The sequence below is a fragment of the Argopecten irradians genome, chromosome 1 (assembly GCF_041381155.1).
Source record: "Argopecten irradians isolate NY chromosome 1, Ai_NY, whole genome shotgun sequence".
In the NCBI taxonomy this organism is placed as follows: Eukaryota; Metazoa; Mollusca; class Bivalvia; order Pectinida; family Pectinidae; genus Argopecten; species Argopecten irradians.
Genome location: NC_091134.1, coordinates 39,842,231 through 39,864,214, shown reverse-complemented (window position 1 = coordinate 39,864,214; position 21,984 = coordinate 39,842,231). Strand labels below are relative to the sequence as shown.

Genomic DNA, 21,984 nt, shown 5'->3' with positions numbered 1-21,984 from the left:
TATAAAGCACACTTTAATCTGCAAATTGTGTAGTAGTATCACTGTTACTTATTGGGTAACAACCGTTATTATTACCAATCAGAATTAATAATAATTAATAATTAATTTCTGTAATTAATTTTTCATATTGAATGCATACAAAGACAATATTTATGGTAGCAGTATAAACTAACATTTCTTCTTTTTCTTTTTATTTTTCACTAAAACTTCAGCTGCCTACCAACTAACTCATACCTGGTCACAGTTAAAGTCGAACCCCTTGCCTGTCCATATCCGTGCTGTGCTGCTGCTGTTACTACTACCACTCTGCATCGTAATGATCCGTTGGTCTGTCGTCGGTCCCAACCTAACACATGTACTACTGGACGGGTTTGTTGGGTAGCCGACACTGCACTACTATAGACTGACCGACGACCATATTTGTTGCATCACGAAGCATCCACCTCTAATGCGATTGGCTGTGGGATTTAGGAGTACTACCCAAACTACTTAACTTCCAGATGTACTGAATCGGTACCCTGCCTTCTGCCACATCCACTAACCATGCCTTCTATCAGCCTAGAGACTTCGGAGGCTGAGTCGATTAACAATCTTATATCCAAGCAGATGGACTATATATAGATGTGATTATAGTGTTATATCTACATGTTTGTATAAAAGAGCCCACCGTCCTCTTGTATAAAAAAACATTTTGACAGGAATTGTCATGATGTTGTTAAGTGCCTGAAGATTACTCGTTATAACTAATTCATTTATACTAATTTAACTCTTTGTGTCATTTTCCCCACCGTAACACCATACATAGCATTGTGTGCAAAAGAAAATATTGCAACAAAATTTTACCAATTTACTGTCTTGTTCATTCAAACATGTCTATATATATAGTATATATTCATATTATATCGTATACATTAACCATGTTCAACCAGAATTAACGTTGTTTTCTGTTTTTGTACAGTTTTTGGAAATCACTCTTATAGGTGTCGATACTTTTGATATTATATCTCCCCGTTATTTTCTATTTGTTTTTTTTTTCTTAGGGGAAAATTTATTCACCTGGCCAAATCAAAATATATAACTTTGAATCTTGGAAGCTAATTTATAACTTTTTATCTTGTATTTAATTTTTGAGAAAGGAATGCATCAAGATAGATTTAAATTTAATTGTTAAACTTTTGAATGTGATAATAACACCTGTTAATTCTGCAGTATGTATGAAGAAAGAGAGACTGATAGATTTATTCTGTTATCCTATCAAACATGTTTGCTTTTTGATATTGGGGGCATTTTAAGGGAAAATAGAAATTGTTTAATCACAACAACTTAATTTAAGTGCTCAATATATTCTCCCACCAAAGTTTATACAATTTTAGATCACTTTATTTATCGTTGTGCCACCCATGGGGATCTATTTACTCTAGAATACATGTTTGATATGATGGCTTGGTGGTTGCCTCGAGTGAATTTCATGTTTAACCAAGTAATGGTTATTCATATTGTAACACTAGTTAATGCAAGTTAGCTTGGTGCCATTAGATCTCAACCCTGCTTATGTATAACAGGATTCAGCAAGGAAAATGGAACAATTAAAACAGATGGAAACCTTTCAATGCTCTGTTTTCCTCCTAAACTTTTATGCTGAATATGTTCTGCATTTTAGGGTTGTTTTCAATATAGTGAAAGTTTACAAAATGCATTATTGTTATCTCCACTATATATTCTTTCAATATTAGTCTTCGTTTATGAAATTAATTTTTACTGGCAAAACCTTGTTGCCTTGATGACTTCCCGTTAAATCTAGAAATAAGAAAAACGTGACCGACAATCCACAACAGGTGCTTTCTTAATGACCGAGAGTCATTATATTTCATTAGAATTTTTACTGCTGTCATCTTGGTTTAACTTGTTCACCCCTGTAGCTTCAGAATGAACTGTTCCATCCATAGAATCAGAAGAGTTCAAATGTATGTTCAGGTATGAATGAGTTACTCTTGCACAGATTCATGGTAGATATATGTGTGTCAGTAATTTAAAGTTATAAAATGGAAAGTTATCAAAGCAGCAGGTGTTTGTGGCTGCCACCACTCTATAACAAGTGTTGTCTGACTTGTGAAGCTTATGAGCACAGCTTTCTGTTCTGATCACCATTCTGTACAGTGCTATTCCCACTTGTGGTGGATTTTGACTGCTTCATCCTAACAAACAAATATCTATAGCTTTAAAACAACTGTTGATTACTCAGAATCCTATATAAATCAGAATTATTTCCTCTGTACAGTGAGTGTCTGTTAATTTTGTTTTATATGCGATATTTCTGTAAAGTTTGAAGGATTTGACCAGTCAGAATCTATTCAAGAATTGAATGTTTACCGAATTGATACTCGCACATATCGTTAGGGTCTTTGAATATGACAGGGTATATTTGGAAAGAGATCTTATTATAATCAGTCTTTAATTATTATTTTATCTGTCCTGCAATCTCAAACATATCAATATTTTATATTATAACAATGTAAGAAAGATCAAAATGCAAAGGCATTGTACTTAGTTTGTATACATTTATATATTTTTTGTGTGTATTTCTATGCATTGTGTAGGTGGGGATAGCACTGTTCTAACTTCTGTGTACCAATGGATGGGTTCTATTAATGATTTTGTTTATAACAATCGTATAGACATGTGTCACTGCATATGTAACTTGTATATAATCTTCATATATTATTCATGGAGTAGAATAAGAGATGTGTGTAAAAATGAGAGAGCGAGAGAAAAGGAAGAACAGATGATGAAAAAAAAAGAAAAACGAAAAAAATAATTGAAAAGAACAATAGTAGCTATGCAATTACTGATCATATCCCTAAGCTTCCAGATTGATGTATACTTACTATGTTAGCAGGCATTTGTTAAATATTCAGTGAAAGGTTGGAGAATTTAATATTGAGATTTTTTTTATATATTTCAATTTTGGATTGTCTTCCAAAGATTGCACAAAAAAATGGGAAAGTTTATTTTTTTTACAAGACCTGTAAATATACTCGATAGATAAAATATTTGAAATGGGAGTTCCTCAGAATATATGCACACATTTTTTTAAGTTAGTTTTATGAAAAATTGATTTATTTCTTTAGCTGCAAGTAATAATCAAAATGACAAGAACAAATTATTGTTAGACCATGAACCAATCAAAATTCATCAAGGTAATGACTTTCATTTTAATTGATAACCTTGTTGGCATTCACAGCTTCATTTTCATTTAACCAATTTACTATTGATCTAATATTTGAACAAACTTCATTCTTTTCTTGTTTTTACTTGATATTTAATACGTTTGAACTTGGCTGCCACCAACTGGGAACTCCCATTACCATTAAAACAAGGTGGTTTTTTGACACTTTATGCAATTTATTTTAAAAAGGTGAAAATATGCTCATTTAAACTATATATCACTCTTTTTTTTAAGTTTCAAGTTTATTTTGAGTTAATTTCGTTTTACTATTTTTTGTTAGACCTTGAATGCAGGTTGTAGATATAAAGTTAACCTCAAGTGCCTTTTACTCATATTAACGTTGCATGCACTGATAACTGCACCAATAGCTGGTGTGTGTACAGGGCCAAAACTTTGTAGCTACTTAGCATTTGTTTTGTGTATATTGACAACTATTTTGTTACTGTTTTTTTTCTTGTAAATATTAACATGATATTTTGATTTCTTCCCACCCTTATATGTTTATCATATCTTTTTGTTTTTGCTGGTGCAAATAACAGAAAATGCATAATAACAGACCTCTGTGTCCTCCCAGACTATCGTGGCTCCATTTTGGATCCGGCGACAGTCCTACTCATGAGTTTAGTTTGAAGTGTATTTTGTATTAACATGTCGTAGTTCAGAGTCATAATTGAAGTGAATCTCAGATTTTCCATTGATATATATATATATATATATATATTTCCTTATTAATTGGTAACTTTCTATACCCCTGCATATATACATTTACATACATATATTATCTACTACTCCCGAAATCTCCCCAGTTTGGTAATACTCTTACCAGGAAGAAATATGTCGCTCATATTTTAGCCTTTTGAGATTTAGATAATCAATGAAAGATTCTTTGATTCAGATATTTCAAAATATTCATTACTAATACAATTGGAAGGGTCTGCAATATTATATCTGACATATTTTACTACAATCTTGGCCCAAAAAAATAACCCAAGAGGGATTTCAGAATTGGAAGAAAAAAAATTGGATTACCTAACTTCTTTAATTGCTCACAAGTATATCATGAAGTGGGCGTGCTCCATTGCTCTGCATGTTGACCCCCTCAATGCACGCCTGTAACTTTGTTTGATTCTCCTCACAGATACATAACATTACTGGTCGAATGATCAGAATGGAAAACCACCACGGTGTTAAAAATCCGACATGGCCATATCCATCAAAAAAAAATATAACAATGTTGAAACATTTACCAAGAATTTAAAGGTAAAATTTATCGTTGCTTTTGTTAACATGGCATAAAGAACAAATTTTGTTGCTATATTTATGATTTTGATTTGTTGAAACTGTCGCTGCTGAAATTAATTGATGGCCATGCTGCTACACCTTGGGTTGGTTATACTTAACTTGACGACTAATTCATCATTACATATAACACTGCATTTTGTACTTTTTGCGTAACAGTATTATGCAATAAAGTGTTGTTTGTATGTGTGTTGTATTTCTCAGTTTATTACTAACCTAACTTAACCCTGCAGTCACCCTGCAGCCTACTCTGCCTGTAGTTTAATAACAAGCATGACAGTTGATACATTTATATCGCTGTATCTACCCTGGCCAGATTCATGTCGGACTATGTAACGCTCATGTCTAGTTAAAACTGTCTACTCTAATGAATTATGATTGAGACAGATTTCTGATCAATTACGCAATTTTGATTGGTTTGATTGAACTGGAAACATGCAATGCGGTCAAGGCCATGATCTTGCCCCGGGGATAAGGGAAGGGATAATCCAAAGGTTGTTATGTTTAGTAAGGAAAATGTATTACAACGACAATTTAAGGTTCAAAGATAGATGTTGAACATCGTTTTAGCCTTTCATATATATATTTTCTAGTTTTTGTATGTAATAGATAATTTAGATTTTATGGTAAATTTTGTAAATGTATATTTTGTACTACGAGATTTCAAGGGTTATGTGTGAAGTATAGTTTAGATTTGACATCTGTGATAATCTTCTATGCTAATGTCATCCTTTTGATGTGTATTCTTCTATTGGAGGAAACTAGACAGGGGAGATTTTTTCAAGCATGCAAGATCCCAAAAATGCCAAAGTAGTTCTAGCGACACAAATCGAAGTGCCTTGTCAAGATTTGAAAAGGATTTACTCCTTAACCTTTGACCTTTGTTCTTACTAAACATTGCTAATAGTTGCCTCCATTATATATTTAATAAATATTAAAAAAAACATAATTGCTAACCAAAGATTGTTTTTAACTACTCTTACCACTACTGACCTTATAACCGTGTGTTACTAAGCATAGACAATTTTAGTTCAGGGAATTTGAGACAGGATCTGTGATATTGTATGAATAAAGGTGGTCCCTCCCGTAACTTTATTATAGACACATATATGTTAGCTACTTCATTTCTACAAAGAATAGTTAATTCATCATTATTTTATTGATTTAGAGAATACTCAGATGGTCATGGTTATTTCAGCCTCGCCATTACAAATCATTTGCTACACATGTTTCATTTCATTATAAGCTCCTCTTTTATTCACAATAATGACTACACGGGGCAGAAAATGTTACAAAACGATTCATAAGGCAAGTGATAACTTCATTCTATCGCATGTTCTTTTAAAACTATTTCTTTAGTCTTGGTGATTTCTTTTGCTCAAAATGCTCAGATTTAACAACAAAAATACCTGCTTAATGCTGTTTATCTTTTGATCCGTTTATTCTTCTTTAACTACATTTATTTCTCGAAGCTTGAGCGATAGGTTTTGCCAAGCTATATTTACACTATATATCCATGACAATGCTTATACATTTTATTGTTCTCTTGTGGGTCTTGAGAGCTAGTGTTTCAATCACTATGTTTGTTTCGTATTTAACGTTATGTACAATCATTGATCATTAATGATGTTGGAAGGCATAATTATTAATTGATAATCATTTTAACATATGCACCAATCATTGAATTTAGTATAGTTTTACATCATAACCTTCATCCTTTGAATTTGAATCTCATTTTTTCGATTATATTTGTGAATATTGATGACGATATAGTGCAGGGACCTATATTTTCACTGCTATGGGTAGTCATCGCAAGCAAGGAATTTTTTTTTACAAAAAAAAAAGAGTATTAAAGAATATGAAAAAGACAACTAAGGCGTTGGACAAGTTCTTAAAATGATATGTCAACAGTGTGATATATGCTTGTAGTGTCTAGGAGGGAGGGGGGTAAAGTTGGCTTATTGGTCAATAATAGGTGACAAGTGTATAAGCAATACCAAGATATTATTCATCTGGCAGAATTTAAAGTGTAAATTATTAGAAAGTTGACTCGAATAGCAATGTTGGTATTTCAACATAGACTCTTGCTCATAAAAATCCGACAGAAATACGAACGGGAGTCTTGTAGTTCCTTCAAGAATTTACGTAAAGTGATAATGTGTATTATAACTATTTGTACTTTTGGATGTTTCACCAATTACAACGCAATAGTGAAAGTACATTCTTGACAGAAGTTAGGTATTTCAGTGAGAATTTAGCGTTATTTTGGATGATAACATACAAACTTTTAAGAACTGTTAAAATATTAGCAACTATTTCTGTTAAAAACCTTTCAGTTAGAAAAAAAACATTTTTGCTTAAAAAAACATTTCCCAAAGTGGACACTTTCTCATATTGGTGAACGTTCAACGGTGCAAGTAGTTGAAACAAGTAAGTGGTTTGCTAATAGTCTTGTACATTGTATCTAAACCCGATTTCAAGTGCTACCACTGAACAACCATAATCGTTACTAAATAAAAATGTTACAAGGTGCGAAAGAAAATCTTAAACACGCAGAATAATGTATAAATTAGGAATGGCAATTCAAAGAAGGCGGTATTGAACCACTCGTAATTCTACAAGCACTAGAGAACAAAAACTGTAAACAATGATGTAAGGCATATGATTCCTTTTCCTTTAGGGGAAAGTGAATCAATCCCACCTGCTTATTTACGTTCCATAAATAGAGGCAGAAAGTGACTACGCCCACGCAATTTGCAAGGTCATCCATGACGGTTATGGTCACTTGAAGGTCATTTGATATTGTCAGTGGTCATTTATATCTCTGAAAATAGTAGCTCGATACCACACCTGGTCATATACTGCATACAGAATAATCGGTCTTCATCACACCACCATCAGTCGGGGAATAGTATAGCGGTTATAATGTAGTATTGTTCCTATGGGAAAATCCATCATAGAGCAGGAAGTACAGTGCGCAGTTTTATAGACTTGTTTGTCTAGGTTAACAGATGGAATATCGGTCCACGCATGGACAATCACCCGACGGATTAGCTATAATGATGTAAGGAAACGAAGAGAGAAAAAATTGCCCTGTAGATTTCATTTTCAATCGTTTCAGATATTTTTGTGTCCATGGTCATTCATTGGGAAACATCCATGACCCTTTAATCGAAAACGATCATGATCATATATTGAGAGCGTGCATTGTACGCAATTGGGACACTCCCATAGCTCTTTGTTAGGAAATGATCACGGCCCATAATTGGAAAAAAGTTCATGCTTTATTAAAACGTTTGTGGTCCCTCATACATCTTGTTCATTGAGAAACATCCATGATCCAACATATATATGTATATACCTCCTTAGTGTATACTAAACTGTCCAAGTAACTGAAGTCGACAAAGGCCCTTCATTAAGAAAAGATCGCGGCGCCTTCAAGAAAAGTTCACGACTCCGTCAATGGGAGACGTCCACCGTCCAGGGCTTGATAGGAGACGTCCATGGTCTATGGACTGACGAGTGTCATCATTGATGGATTGTGTCCTCGACTGGGATGGTGTAACCTTGTATCAGACGTGCTGTTTTAACAGTACAGTGTTACATGTAAATAGAAATATTCCTTATCAAAGTCATAACACAAAAACTTTTATATGACATGTCATCAGATAGATAAATTTAAAAGAAATATATATAAAAAAACCACACACTAGTGGTATTCACAATTTTTAAAGTTACAAAATATTACACAGTATTGACGTTCAATTAATACATAGTCGATATATTAATGACTTTAAATTACGTTTTGAATTTGGTTAAGCAGATAAAGCAGTGAACCAGTAGTAAGAAATGTTCACGAAAAAAACCCTAATATAATTCTAAAAAGCATTGATGATTAACTCAGCCATTGCTCGTAAAACGGTATGTTACTTTTGATATCGTAAAAAGCTAAAATGTATGGTAAAGAATAAAATATTTTGATAATTACTGCTTGCTCAACCGTTTACTTTTAAGGAAGTAATGAACTGATTAAGATTAATGCCTCCTGCTTAATGGCGCTTCTTCAGATGCACTTTATCTGGATTTCATTAATTGTGTATTTCAGAAACGGCATTTAAATATATTACGCTGCATTTAATCGAATATATTAGCATTTTGAGGGGATCGTTTTAATAGTTGTGACGTCACGGGTTTGGCGGAGCTCGACGGTTGACCTATATTCTGACTGCTCTGGACAGCGGCGTGACATTTTGCTGATAAGTTTATATTTTTCACCTGCTAAGTAAGAATATATACATTAATCCGTATTTAATAAGACAGGGACGTGATGGATGCCGCTATATAGAGGGGGACATAAAACTCGCATTAACAAAAAATGTCCAGTTTCTTGCACGAATAATACCTTTTCACCGAAATTTGCCCACAAAGTACACCAGATTCATTGCAGAGATTGCATGGGGACTTCACTGTTTTTTGAAAGCAAACCTTAATGTTTGAATGTGGCACACTTTGTGCATATAAATGTCGCGCCGTTACACAAATGATCCAACATAATCTCTTTACACACTAAAGTATTCTCATGTCTTTGCAACATCAGTACTTCATTGCCTTGTTGGAGATTCGTCCTCAGTATAACTCATTCAAAAGTAACGGACAGCCATGGTGTTTCATGCGACAATATTACAGAAGTAACAGAAATCTTTTCGTACTTAACTGTTTTTTTATCCAAATTTTACTTTCTGAAAGACGAATATTTCGATTGGTCAACACAAGAGTGTGGCCTCTGATATGATAATGGTTGTGAAAAACGATCTGCATTTTAATCAAATTGTGACAAGGTGACGTCAATCTATCAAATGGACTTACAATCATACATGTTCACAGACTGTGGGCACGATAACGCTCGATGGACAATATAGATACAGTAGGTCCCATGTTACAAAGGACATTTTACTGTTAATCGATCTGCTTGCAGGCTGTACATAACCGGGAACTAGATAGAACTACCAAACAACATGGTGATTATCTGGTCAAGGGGAAAATCTGACAAAAACATTAACGAATACATCAACATGGAAATGTATACGATATACTAAAATGCTATATTCTGGAGTGACTTACGAATGACTCAGAAAAACCTACACTACGGACTATTGCCATAGTAACACGCATGGTGTCATCCAATATCAAGAACTATGTTGCCATGGTGATACATAAATGATATACATCTAATACCATGGGCGTGTTACTAAGGGGATGTGGTCTTTTGTCTTTGACATAAGGAAATGTGTTACTATGGTTACGAGTTTATGGAGTGAATGTAAAAATTGACAAGAACTTGTTACTATGGTATCAAGTACAAATGTATTTGCCGAATATTCCCATCTCAAGGATCATGTATATCATTGTTATATGTTATGTGATTATAGTAACAATAACAGTGACGTTTAACTATGGTAATATATGTGGAATTACTTTGGAGTTATTTTGTATTATAACTAGTATTGTTATTGTTTATGAATCTTTGTGAACTACCGTGACCATATACTTATTACTACATAAAACTACAACGGTCATTGTAGCATTAAAATATCTGTAATTTTACCTATTTAGGGAATAATTGGATCTCGAATGAGATTATACTTAATATTTACGACATATGACCAAGGGCAACTTAACCTACAATGTAAGTCATAAAGTAAGATATGGACAAACAGTCTTTAAATACTCGGTAGTGTGACAGACAGAAACCACAAAGACCCACTGAAAGATTTTATTTTAAAAGAAGGCTAACATTATTATACATAATTACAGGAATTTCACATTTTTTGTGACTCAAGGCCAATCAGCTCTTCAGTTCAAAAAGCAATTAGAGAACTGTCTTTTTATCTAGATTTTCGTGTGGGACATATTTTCGCCTTAAATCCGCTCTAATTTCGGCTCTGTTTTGTTCCGAGTAACTAGGCACAAGGACTTCCAGGGCATAATCGGACTTATGCTCTTTATTATCAGATATCGTTATAATTTCGGTTTTAGTCGTCGAACCATTATAGTACGGATATAATTGGCGAGAAATACTAAGGTCTTAAAGGGTTTATTGGTGCCAAGTCTACCACATGATCGTCTTACGATCATCTAAAGCCGACCTTCGCCGCGTCCAACTTAATAACAAGGGTAAAGTGTTAGTAGTTTAATCCTTCTATACAATATACTGCCATACTCTGAATCGTAAGCTATGTTGTAAGAGAATTAACTTCTATACGTGTAGTGAATGGACATTTTAGCGTGGCATTCTTTTTAGAATAATGACATTTAACTGCCAACCTTGAGTCTGCGGTCTAATTCCAATAAGGTACCATTTCCGTTCGTGGCGATCTAGTGGCAAAATTAGTGAAGACAAACCGATTGCTAATGTCATGCAATAAAATCAAACTCAAAATATCATTTTAACAGGCTAGATGATGATAATGATAATAATAATGTGAAAAGTTTCTATTACTGTGTTTCACACGTGGATAGCCACACGTACTGAAATCGTTATACTTAACGAATATTTCAGAACTTTTCGCGGAAAGTGGAGAGGTACTCACTCTTCACTCACCCACCACATCCCATCTTCTAGAACGTCGTAAATTGTCTAGATTGTGTAAATACATGAAATGTGATTTTATTTCCCATGTAACTGTTGTCAGAAGTAAACAATTAAGGATATATAGTGTTACAAAAACTATCCTATGAGTTTCTAGACTTTGGAGCTCGACAAAACTTTGCACCAACTATAAATACAACTGTTGTCACATGAAAGCTTGCAGGGGGAAAAAAACATGGCCACTGTCCTGACCCGAGAAAGTCGCTCTTATCAATCCTCTGTGGCGTTGACCAGGTAAACTATAAAAAAAAACTCTTTACCTGTGTTGTAAGTCTCTCTGGGCGATAAATTTCACACAGAAATAACAGACAAATATATTAGTTGCACGAGTGACCTCTATAAAAAAAATTAAACATCGCCGCTGACAAAAACCAAAGTCCCATGATCATATGCCTGTTAGAGCAAACTTTATTATTTCTGTGACGGTCAAGTGCAAATATTTTCTCATTGTAAATATTCATATTTTAGATGTTGATACATGTATAATTTGATCAGTTTTACGCTTTTTGACTAAGCGCAACAAAAAGCTGTATTTGAAAACACAAAACAAATTGTATCAAAATATTTTTAGAGCTAAATAATTAAACTGATAATGAGGACTCTTTACTCAAAAGGTGATGGCCTGGTGTATTGGTTCTGTACATAACGTAAAGAACATTTTATTGCAGTTTCCCTATCATGTTCACTCGATATATATAGCATGCGTTGTCTTCTTCCATATATACATTCTTTGCTACGTTTCATTGCTCATATTCTATTGTAATGTTGTACAAAGCGGAACTTGATCGGCGAGGAAGCAATCGCTAAACTATCTGGTTTCTAGTGCAGGTGCCATGATAATGTAAAAAACATTTTTCCGACCAGGACACAAATGCCCAAGAATGCATGCATGCACGATATGTATCAAAGATTGATAACAGGGGTCAAATTAGATTATGTTACCTAGGAATGACTGCGAAACTTGGATAATTATTGTGGGTTTTAAAAACGGATGTAGTAGGTCGACTCCATTTAGATATTGGGACAATAGTCCCCCCCCCCTAAATAAACCGGTTTTTCTTAACACAACCTGTCTTAATGATTGTGTTACTAGCTGGTTTTTTGTTACTTAAGAAATGCAAAACCAAACAAGGAAATTAAGGAGTCACTACTAATAACAAAACTACAAGCATAATTATATTAATACAAGATTTACTTCGAAAAATTAAATGGATAAACTTTGGGATTATTTGTTATAAATAATAGCTAAATAAAGGTGCTTCTTGTCACAGTTGCCGGATATTTCATTGTTTTAGTTCTTAACTTTAGATAACACATCCTTCCACCTCCCATTTACATTAACATTTCTGGACATTCGCATAAGTTTACTTGTCCCTTGCGCTGAATGCTACCACACATCCCAAAAGAGAAAGCGGATTCATAACAGCTCATAAAAACTATAATTACATTGGGATTAACGGTTTGTGGTGTAGCTGTGGTAGTGACTGCCACCTTTTTATACCTGTGTATTGAGGCAGTGGTTTTATAAACCAATCTATAAATATTAAAACTGATATGTTGATGTCTTTTTCACGTCGTCTGTCCAACAAGACATGTCAGCTGTCATCCTCACCCCGTCACCTCGGTGACCTTGAAACAGGGGTCAAACTTCATAAAGTCATTACCTGATGAATATTAAATGACACACGTAGTTTACTTACATGTGTATAATGTTATCACTTGAGTTGTCGGATCTACACAATTACCTGAACGGTCCAGGTAACATCACTCACAACATATATACATGGAACTTTTTTACTACGTAGACACCTGGCTGCATTTATCATCGTAGCTCAGCAAAATGAAACAAAAACCTAAAACTCCACAGTTAATGATGTCAATGAGAAAGGTAGTTAGGAAAAGGATTTAATTAACATATAAGTTCCCGGAGGTTCATTTATAACTTTAATGTCATAGAAGATTCCCACCAGCATCACTATTAATGAGCTAGCAAGTCATCATTTTGATTCGCAGTTATCCCCAATGTTTGAAAAGGTAGTAAGAGGTTAATTATTATAATTATTTTGTACCTACATGTATTATTACGTCCATATTCTTAACTGACTATATAGTAATCATTTTAGGCTAAGAGAGTATAAAACTATCAAAGGTTCATAACTGATCATTTTTCTTTGGATTGTCCATCCTATCAAACACTCCTAAACCAAATGTTGAATCAATACAGGGAAATATTTATGTAAGTATAGATACATAATCAAAACATTACTTTTGAACAAAATATCATTGATCTTCTTTGCATTGTCTCCTTCATCATCTTAATGGGCAAGTGAGTAATTAAGACCATTGATATTTATTAATGTATCATTTTTGACATTTGAGTCGGACATAGACATCAGTCTCGTAGAATTAACTGTTTCAATCATTTCACACGCATCCTATATCTCAGAACAAAGAGAACGCCCTTTTATGAAATGTAGTACGATGTAAATTGCAGGTCGTAATTACAATAAGTACAACGTTATTTATCTTGATGCCAGTTTGATAAATAGATAAGGCTATATGTGGATGGGATCGCCCGATATATTATGTATAATTGTATTACTTCAAATGAGTCGTTAATTATAATACTACTCATGAATTTAAACATGAGGTGAAAATATGACTAATGAGAGCATTGTGTTAAAGTTTCTTTGTTAAAATAAAAAAAACAATTTCATAGGAATTCATGTAAAAAGTAACAATCCTTGCGCCCTCAGCCCTAGTACCGATTGCAGCTTTTGTCTCATTCCTGGCGTCGTCGTCACAAAATCAGCAATGCTTCATCCCATTTTCCTGATCGAAAACAGCCCCGAATAAAGGTACCCCAAAACTTCCCTTAATGAGCCTCAAAATCGGGGTCCTTGGACAGAACCTTGAAGTGGAATGTTAGACACCTTGACTATACATGATATAAGTCAATCTTAGGTGGGGATTTGTGATACCTATTCCAAGACATACTTGTACCATTTATAGTATATTTTATGTACTTAATTTGGAATCTGATTATTCTTTAATTGAGTACTTAACTTCATTAAATTACATTTGGAGTGATTTAGAACCATTTATTATCTTGTTGGGATGTTTAAAGTTCTAAAAGTTGAGTTTTAACATGCAAATACACTTCATTATAGCTTCATTTAAATTTCCTTTAGTAAAAAGTGCTATAAAGGAGTTAGAATACCTCAAGAGCGATCTTTGAACTCGCCACATGGATAGTTGAGCGGGCGTTGTGAGATGAACAAAGAACAATACTCGAAATTCGGTTTAGTTGGATCTTATCCTGCGTTTTAGGATCAGGTTTCTAGTTTACATGTCTCGGCCGTCGTCATGTATCTCAAAAACTATTCAAATTCTACATGAAAACGTATGCACTACTTATGTATACACGCTAAAGTAACGTACAAATCCTACATACCCTTATCACAATCCATAAAGGACTGCCTTACATTCTTCTCAAGTTCATTTATAATGCGACTAACAAACCCAAACATGATATTGTACCATTTATTTAACAACCCAAACATACCCCTTCCCTTACCCATAAACCCTAACTCACCATTAAGCTTTATCCCAAACCTACATCTACCAAGTCAACGCACCTTCTCAACTAAAACCCACAAGCATGGATCCACTAACTCTATTTTCTACCTAATAGCCCACAAAATATCAGCTTATTTTACCAAATAAATCTCAATTCATTAAACAAGCACTATATTACAGCTTAACCTGCATCTCCATTTTACCTTATAAATATACCCACTGAAATCCATTAACCATATCCTATATCAAATATGTATCTACCCAGCACAATCCATCGACCCTATCCAATAGTTAACCCATTACGTCATATCTCTGTGCCTGCTGAAGCCAACACACCTACTGATATCCTAGACGAGTACATAACAGTTACACCATTCTAACCATGCAGTGTCCAAAATATACAGTAACTCCCCCAACCTTTCTTGAATCTTTCTATCTTCCCCTTTTCCGATACATTATAACTTTTATTTAATGACCCACTGATAAAATCACCATCTGTTTTAACTTCAAGTTACTCCCTTCAGTTTATCCTTCATTGATAGTCTTGCTATCATGGAGTCGTGACTACATAATATCAGCAGTTGCAAGATCATATGTAAGGTGTTTACCTCCGAGTTATAGTTTCAATCCACCTTGGACAATTACAAGGTACTGGACATGAATATGTTTGTTTTCTTAATTGCATATCAAAATGAACTTGAAAAGCTGGGCACAGTTTCTTGATCATTTTTTTCATAAAAGAAATCCCTTCTCACTTATTTCAAACTATTACGAAAGTTTTTTTTTTTTTTTTTTTTTTTTTTAAATCGTTATCTAAATATTTCACCTAATTTCTGTAATGCTTTTCCCATTGAGAGAAATTTGTGTTAAGCGTTTTCTTAAGTTACAAGGATTGTTTGAGAAATATAGGCCGGTCTAGACCTACTGATATGACAGTCAATATTAGATATGCAAACAAATGGGACGGACACCAATAACTTAACCCTGAAAAGGGCAGTACCTATGTACTTGTAACGGCTATGCCTTTCCATCATTTACATAGATATAACAGAATTTCTAAATATATTTCAATATGATACATCGTTCTTGCAAAGTTATTTAGGATGTTATTTCTCTAGAATAGTTGTATTATATGGTATACATTGGTTATTTTACTGAAGTAAATATTGAGCTAGGCTAAGTAACTTGCGATTATTGTTTCGTTTATCTAATATAATTTACTTACCGGTTCTGAGGAGTGAATGATTTAAACACAGAGAGTACCAGGTAACTATCGCATCCAATAATATAGCTTAATTTATCATATTTTACTTAATATTCCACATCGTACATTTCTATGCAACTCTACGAGCATCTGCTCCGCCATATTGTTTACTTTACATTCGGATCTCTCGGATTTTATCCATATCACTGTTAAAGAGTTCCGAGTTTAATTACGTCATCAATTTCTATAATTGACCAATCAGAATTAGGTGCGGGAAAATTTTACTATAAAAGTTGCGACCCGCGGTATTTTCGAGCAGAGCGATTTACTCCTCTCAAGAGATAACTTGAATCTCTCAAGTTAGCCTTCAATACCTTGTGCAGATCATACCCCCGTGTAATACAAAGATGGGACGTGACGAGCAGGTGATTATTAGAGTTCTTGTATAAAGAACAATTATAATAATCTATGAAATTCACTTTGTAAACAAACATTTAGAATCGATCGCCATTTTTATTCTCCAATCCTCAAGTTTCATAGTATTTTCTTACAATGTAAGTAAATAGTTTTATAAAAACGGTACTCTCATATCCTCGGAGTCGGTAACTATATAGATATTATCTAATTTGGAAATTTCGCCAAAATTCGCCAATATTCGCCAATAATCGCCAACAGTGTCCATGTTATAGAGATAAGATATATAAGTATTTTCTACCTTGTGAAATTGTGTTTATCCTAATCCTTAATAAAATTTATTATCATAATAGAAATTCTGACTGATCTTGGGTTATCTTTTGAATAAAATTACTTAATTTAAAACCAAGTATAACAAAAGCCAGGACCAGACGGACCCGGGACACGTCGAGCAAAGATCTATAAACATAGAAAATGGAACGAGGAATAGCAGACGTGACATACTCTATATTCAACAATAACTTTCCAAATCATTTCAAACTCCTTCGTCCCACTTGACACCAAGAGAAAACTATGACGAGTTCATAAATATCACTTTTGTATATTTCATTTGCATATATATATGAAATTTGTATAAAAATAGCCTTAACATCTGTGCAATATCAATGGAGATGAATAGCTGTATAAGGTAGTCTATTATAAGCGATATAAACAATTTGTTTGGGGTTATTCAGATAAAAGATTGATGAAATCGCAGAGATTCCTGAATATCAAAATATGGTCATGATTCATCGATTGATATGATAGTAATGATCTAAATAATATGTTTTGTGTATTGTAAGAAACAAGCATAATGTGATGGTATTTCCAATCCTCGATATATCTTAGTGAGCTGTCACGGGTAATTTTAAAGCTGATTTACGATTACTGGGTAAAAGAAATCAGTTTTAGTCAGCTTCAACGCTAAAGTACAGTGTCATAACCGACCTATTATATACCAATCTATCTAGCTTAATTCAAAACATCTATAAATACAGGATCCAATACATTTACTCTATTGGGCGTTTTTGCGTTTTTTAATAGACCTGATTTTTAATAGACCTAATTTTTATAAATATAGTTTTTCTTTATCTATGCAATGTTTCTAAAATATTTGTATTTTCAAAGCAGATTTAATGCTCTAATATTACCCTTAGTTTCATGAATAATAATATAACGATTTATCAACTTCTCATTCACATTCATCTACATAAAACTACTTATCAACTTCTCATTCACATTCATCTACATAAAACTACTTACTATATTGATGTGGGAAGGGAGGCAACTCGAACACTGTAACCACGTACATACGATCCTGCATATAGTAATTACGCATATTGTATTGCCTGATGCAATCGATCCGTATTCAATGTCAATACAAATATTTTATCTCTCAGTAGTTCAATAGCAGAGTGGCGCAGTGGAAGCGTGCTGGGCCCATAACCCAGAGGTCCGAGGATCGAAACCTCGCTCTGCTAGCTTGATTTTTTTCTCTATTATCAACTTAAACTGATATAAATTAGATCAACATGTAAAATACAATATCAAAAATGTCGTTCTCTCGTCAAACAGTTGGTAGCGACAAGATATAAATTCTATACAAATTAAGTAACGAATTTAACCAAAAGACTAATTCGTATCATTGTATTTAATTAGATCCACTGAAAGATATTTTAAACAAATATACTTTCAGTTTTTCTGTTATTCTGTTATACATTTGAACGGTCGGAATAATTTTCACACATGTCAGTTAAGGGGGTGGAGGAGAGGTTCCTATGCGCCACTCCGGGTATCAATGTAATTATACCACAAAATCATCAACAATTGGTCAAATTTTAAATTACTGTTTTTATGAACTACATTCAACAACAATGGCAGCAACGCTAACATTATCGCCTATAGGAAATAGAAGCAAATTCTGTTTTTGTTGTTCCTGAACGTATATATAGTATAACTGAACGTTTTTCCATGGAAACAATCTTACTTAATAATCAATACTTTCAGTAAAAACATATCAATATGCATTAATAGAATATCTATCCGTGTATTGTTCTTGTACGTTTTGAAAATCAACGATGAAACTTGACAGAAATTTTGTTAGAAAGATAAGTGTCTTAGGATCAGTTAAATTAAATGATAAGGCGATTGAATGTGTCAGGTGTCGCAATGAAATAGCAATAACGCTGCAAATTCCACTTTTGATTTTTTTTCCTCATTATCTATTATCTATTTATTTTACTTTTATTTTCCATTTGCCTTTTATCTGATACAATAAAAAGCGTTAACTAACTATTGTATTGCTGCTCTGACTCCTTCGAAAGAAAGTGCTGAATTCTGTGTTTTAGAAATCTTATTTCTAATTATATATATAAAGTATATATTTTTGGGTCGCTATTTGGCTAATCAGCAAACTTGAATAATTTTGTGTTGTCATCGGAATGATGTACTTAATTGAATGATAAAGTGAGTAAAGATATGCTTAGCAGAGCGAGGTTTCGATCCTCGGACCTCTGGGTTATAGACCAAGCACGCTTCCACTGCGCCACTCTGCTTATTACTTTTATAGATATAAATGTATAAGAATGCTCTAGTTCATCAACAGGTCGGAATGACAAAAATATAGAATTAAAATTCGTGAAATCCAACAGGTTTATTTTCCATATGTTTATCAACGTATTCACGTGAAGTAAAATATAAAGTTAAATATCTACATTTTCAAGCAGAAAGTAAAATGAAAAATATTTATGATAGCAGAGCGAGGTTTCGATCCTCGGACCTCTGGGTTATGGGCCCAGCACGCTTCCACTGCGCCACTCTGCTAATAAATTTCAATGTATTAGACATAACTCGGATAAAGTTGGACAGGGATCGATTGCATCAGAAAATTACCATGTCATATACTTATCGCTTACGTTACTATATTTTTTCGAAGAAGTAACTTAAATACCAGCATGAAAATCATATAATTAATACAATCAGAGTAAATTTGAATAAGAACATTTCTCTTTTCGTCAGATTGATTGTAACGAAAATCGTTTCATGGCATTCCTGATCTGAATAATTTCGTTTTTCTACAAGTAGTTGTGAGCATAGCATTATGTTATCATTGAAAATATGCATCACACATTTCAATTAACAAATGAATTTACGTCACATTAATTGTGAAGAATGACAAGTTCAAATCATGTATTAATATGTCAGGAGTAAAGCTGCAAATTCTACTTCTGATTTGTTTATATCATCAATTATCTATTTATTTTACTTTCGTTTTCCATTTACCTTTATTGCCTTTTAACCTAAAACAAGAAAAAGTGTTTCATGACTATTGCATTGCTGCTCTGAATCATCCCTCAAAAGAAAGTGCTGAATTCTGTGTTTTAAAACTCTTATTTCTATATATATATTAAAGTATATTTCCTGGAACGGCAGGACAAAATCAAAAACAAATTTCCATTTTATCTCTTAAACTAACAGGCAACATATTTGATAGAAAAGTAAGTGCTTTAGAAGCAGTCAACTGATTGTATGGTATCAGAATATCAGTTTTTTTCTGATTTAGTTCATCAATATCTCATATGTTATTGTAGATTTTTTTAAAAAAAAAAACTGTTTGCCTTTTTGTTTCGAGTAGTTGATCATTTTGAAAATATGAATAAATTTTTAAAACTGTATTGTGTATAAGTCAATGTTTTTTCCAGGGAGACAAAACATGTTACTTTATATCAGCTAATTGACTAACGTGAATCATAATATGTTGTCATCGGAATGATGTACCTTATAGAATGAAATAGAAAAAAAGATATACTTAGCAGAGCGAGGTTTCGATCCTCGGACCTCTGGGTTATGGGCCCAGCACGCTTCCACTGCGCCACTCTGCTTATTACTTTTATACATATAAATGTATAAGAATGCTCTAGTTCGTCAACAGGTCGGAATGACAAAAATATATAATTAAAATTCGTGAAATCCAACAGGTTTATTTTCCATATGTTTATCAACGTATTCACGTGAGGTAAAATATAAAGTTAAATATCTACATTTTCAAGCTGAAAGAAAAATGAAAAATATTTCTGATAGCAGAGCGAGGTTTCGATCCTCGGACCTCTGGGTTATGGGCCCAGCACGCTTCCACTGCGCCACTCTGCTAATTAATTTTTAATTTGTTAGACATAACTCGGATAAAGTTGGACAGGGATCGATTGCATCAGAAAATTACCATGTCATATACTTATCGCTTACGTTACTATATTTTTTCGAAGAAGTTACTTAAATACCAGCATGAAAATCATAATTAGTACAATCAGAGTAAATTTGAATAAGAACATTTCTCTTTTCGTCAGATTGATTGTAACGAAAATCGTTTCATGGCGTTCCTGATCTGAATAATTTCGTTTTTCTACAAGTAGTTGTGAGCATAGCATTATGTTATCATTGAAAATATGCATCACACATTTCAATTAACAAATGAATTTACGTCACATTAATTGTGGAGGATGACAAGTTCAAATCATGATTCAATATGTCAGGAATAACGCTGCAAATTCTACTTTTGATTTATTTATATCATCTATTATCATTTATTTTACTTTCGTTTTCCATTTACCTTTATTGCCTTTTAACCTAAAACAAGAAAAAGTGTTTCATGACTATTGCATTGCTGCTCTGAATCATCCCTCGAAAGAAAGCGCTGAATTCTGTGTTTTAAAACTCTTATTTCTATATATATATATATATATATTAAAGTATATTTCCTGGGACGGCAGAACAAAATCAAAAACAAATTTCCATTTTATCTCTTAAACTAACAGGCAACATATTTGATAGAAAAGTAAGTGCTTTAGAAGCAGTCAACTGATTGTATGGTATCAGAATATCAGTTTTTTTCTGATTTAGTTCATCAATATCTCATATGTTATTGTAGATTTTTTTTAAAAAGCTGTTTGCCTTTTTGTTTCGAGTAGTTGATCATTTTGAAAATATGAATAAATTTTTAAAACTGTATTGTGTATAAGTCAATGGTTTTTTCCAGGGAGACAAAACATGTTACTTTATATCAGCTGATTGACTAACGTGAATCATAATATGTTGTCATCGGAATGATGTACCTTATAGAATGAAATAGAAAAAAAAATATATACTTAGCAGAGCGAGGTTTCGATCCTCGGACCTCTGGGTTATGGGCCCAGCACGCTTCCACTGCGCCACTCTGCTTATTACTTTTATACATATAAATGTATAAGAATGCTCTAGTTCGTCAACAGGTCGGAATGACAAAAATATAGAATTAAAATTCGTGAAATCCAACAGGTTTATTTTCCATATGTTTATCAACGTATTCACACGAGGTAAAATATAAAGTTAAATATCTACATTTTCAAGCTGAAAGAAAAATGAAAAATATTTCTGATAGCAGAGCGAGGTTTCGATCCTCGGACCTCTGGGTTATGGGCCCAGCACGCTTCCACTGCGCCACTCTGCTAATTAATTTCAATTTATTAGACATAACTCCGATAAAGTTGGACAGGGATCGATTGCATCAGAAAATTACCATGTCATATACTTATCGCTTAC

General features: G+C 33.3%; 1 protein-coding gene and 6 non-coding genes across 12 annotated transcripts in view; 2 read left to right on the top strand and 5 right to left on the bottom strand.

The window, feature by feature from the left end:
* Window positions 1-6,396, top strand: part of LOC138327578 (KH domain-containing RNA-binding protein qki.L-like) — a 42,605-nt gene extending 36,209 nt beyond the window's left edge. For all 6 annotated transcript variants that reach the window (XR_011209069.1, XR_011209068.1, XM_069273816.1 and 3 more), the window contains one exon: window positions 213-6,396. The gene's annotated coding sequence lies outside the window, so the exon portion shown is untranslated. The remainder of the gene's footprint in view (window positions 1-212) is intronic.
* An 11,423-nt stretch (window positions 6,397-17,819) lies between these two features.
* Window positions 17,820-17,891, top strand: Trnam-cau (transfer RNA methionine (anticodon CAU)). Its single transcript has one exon. It is a non-coding gene; the product is annotated as a tRNA-Met (tRNA).
* Window positions 17,892-19,161: 1,270 nt separating this feature from the next.
* Trnam-cau (transfer RNA methionine (anticodon CAU)) lies at window positions 19,162-19,233 on the bottom strand. Its single transcript has one exon. It is a non-coding gene; the product is annotated as a tRNA-Met (tRNA).
* Window positions 19,234-20,219: 986 nt separating this feature from the next.
* Window positions 20,220-20,291, bottom strand: Trnam-cau (transfer RNA methionine (anticodon CAU)). The gene has a single exon. It is a non-coding gene; the product is annotated as a tRNA-Met (tRNA).
* Window positions 20,292-20,487: 196 nt separating this feature from the next.
* Window positions 20,488-20,559, bottom strand: Trnam-cau (transfer RNA methionine (anticodon CAU)). Its single transcript has one exon. It is a non-coding gene; the product is annotated as a tRNA-Met (tRNA).
* A 993-nt stretch (window positions 20,560-21,552) lies between these two features.
* On the bottom strand, window positions 21,553-21,624 carry Trnam-cau (transfer RNA methionine (anticodon CAU)). The gene has a single exon. It is a non-coding gene; the product is annotated as a tRNA-Met (tRNA).
* A 196-nt stretch (window positions 21,625-21,820) lies between these two features.
* Window positions 21,821-21,892, bottom strand: Trnam-cau (transfer RNA methionine (anticodon CAU)). The gene has a single exon. It is a non-coding gene; the product is annotated as a tRNA-Met (tRNA).
* Window positions 21,893-21,984: the final 92 nt, after the last annotated feature.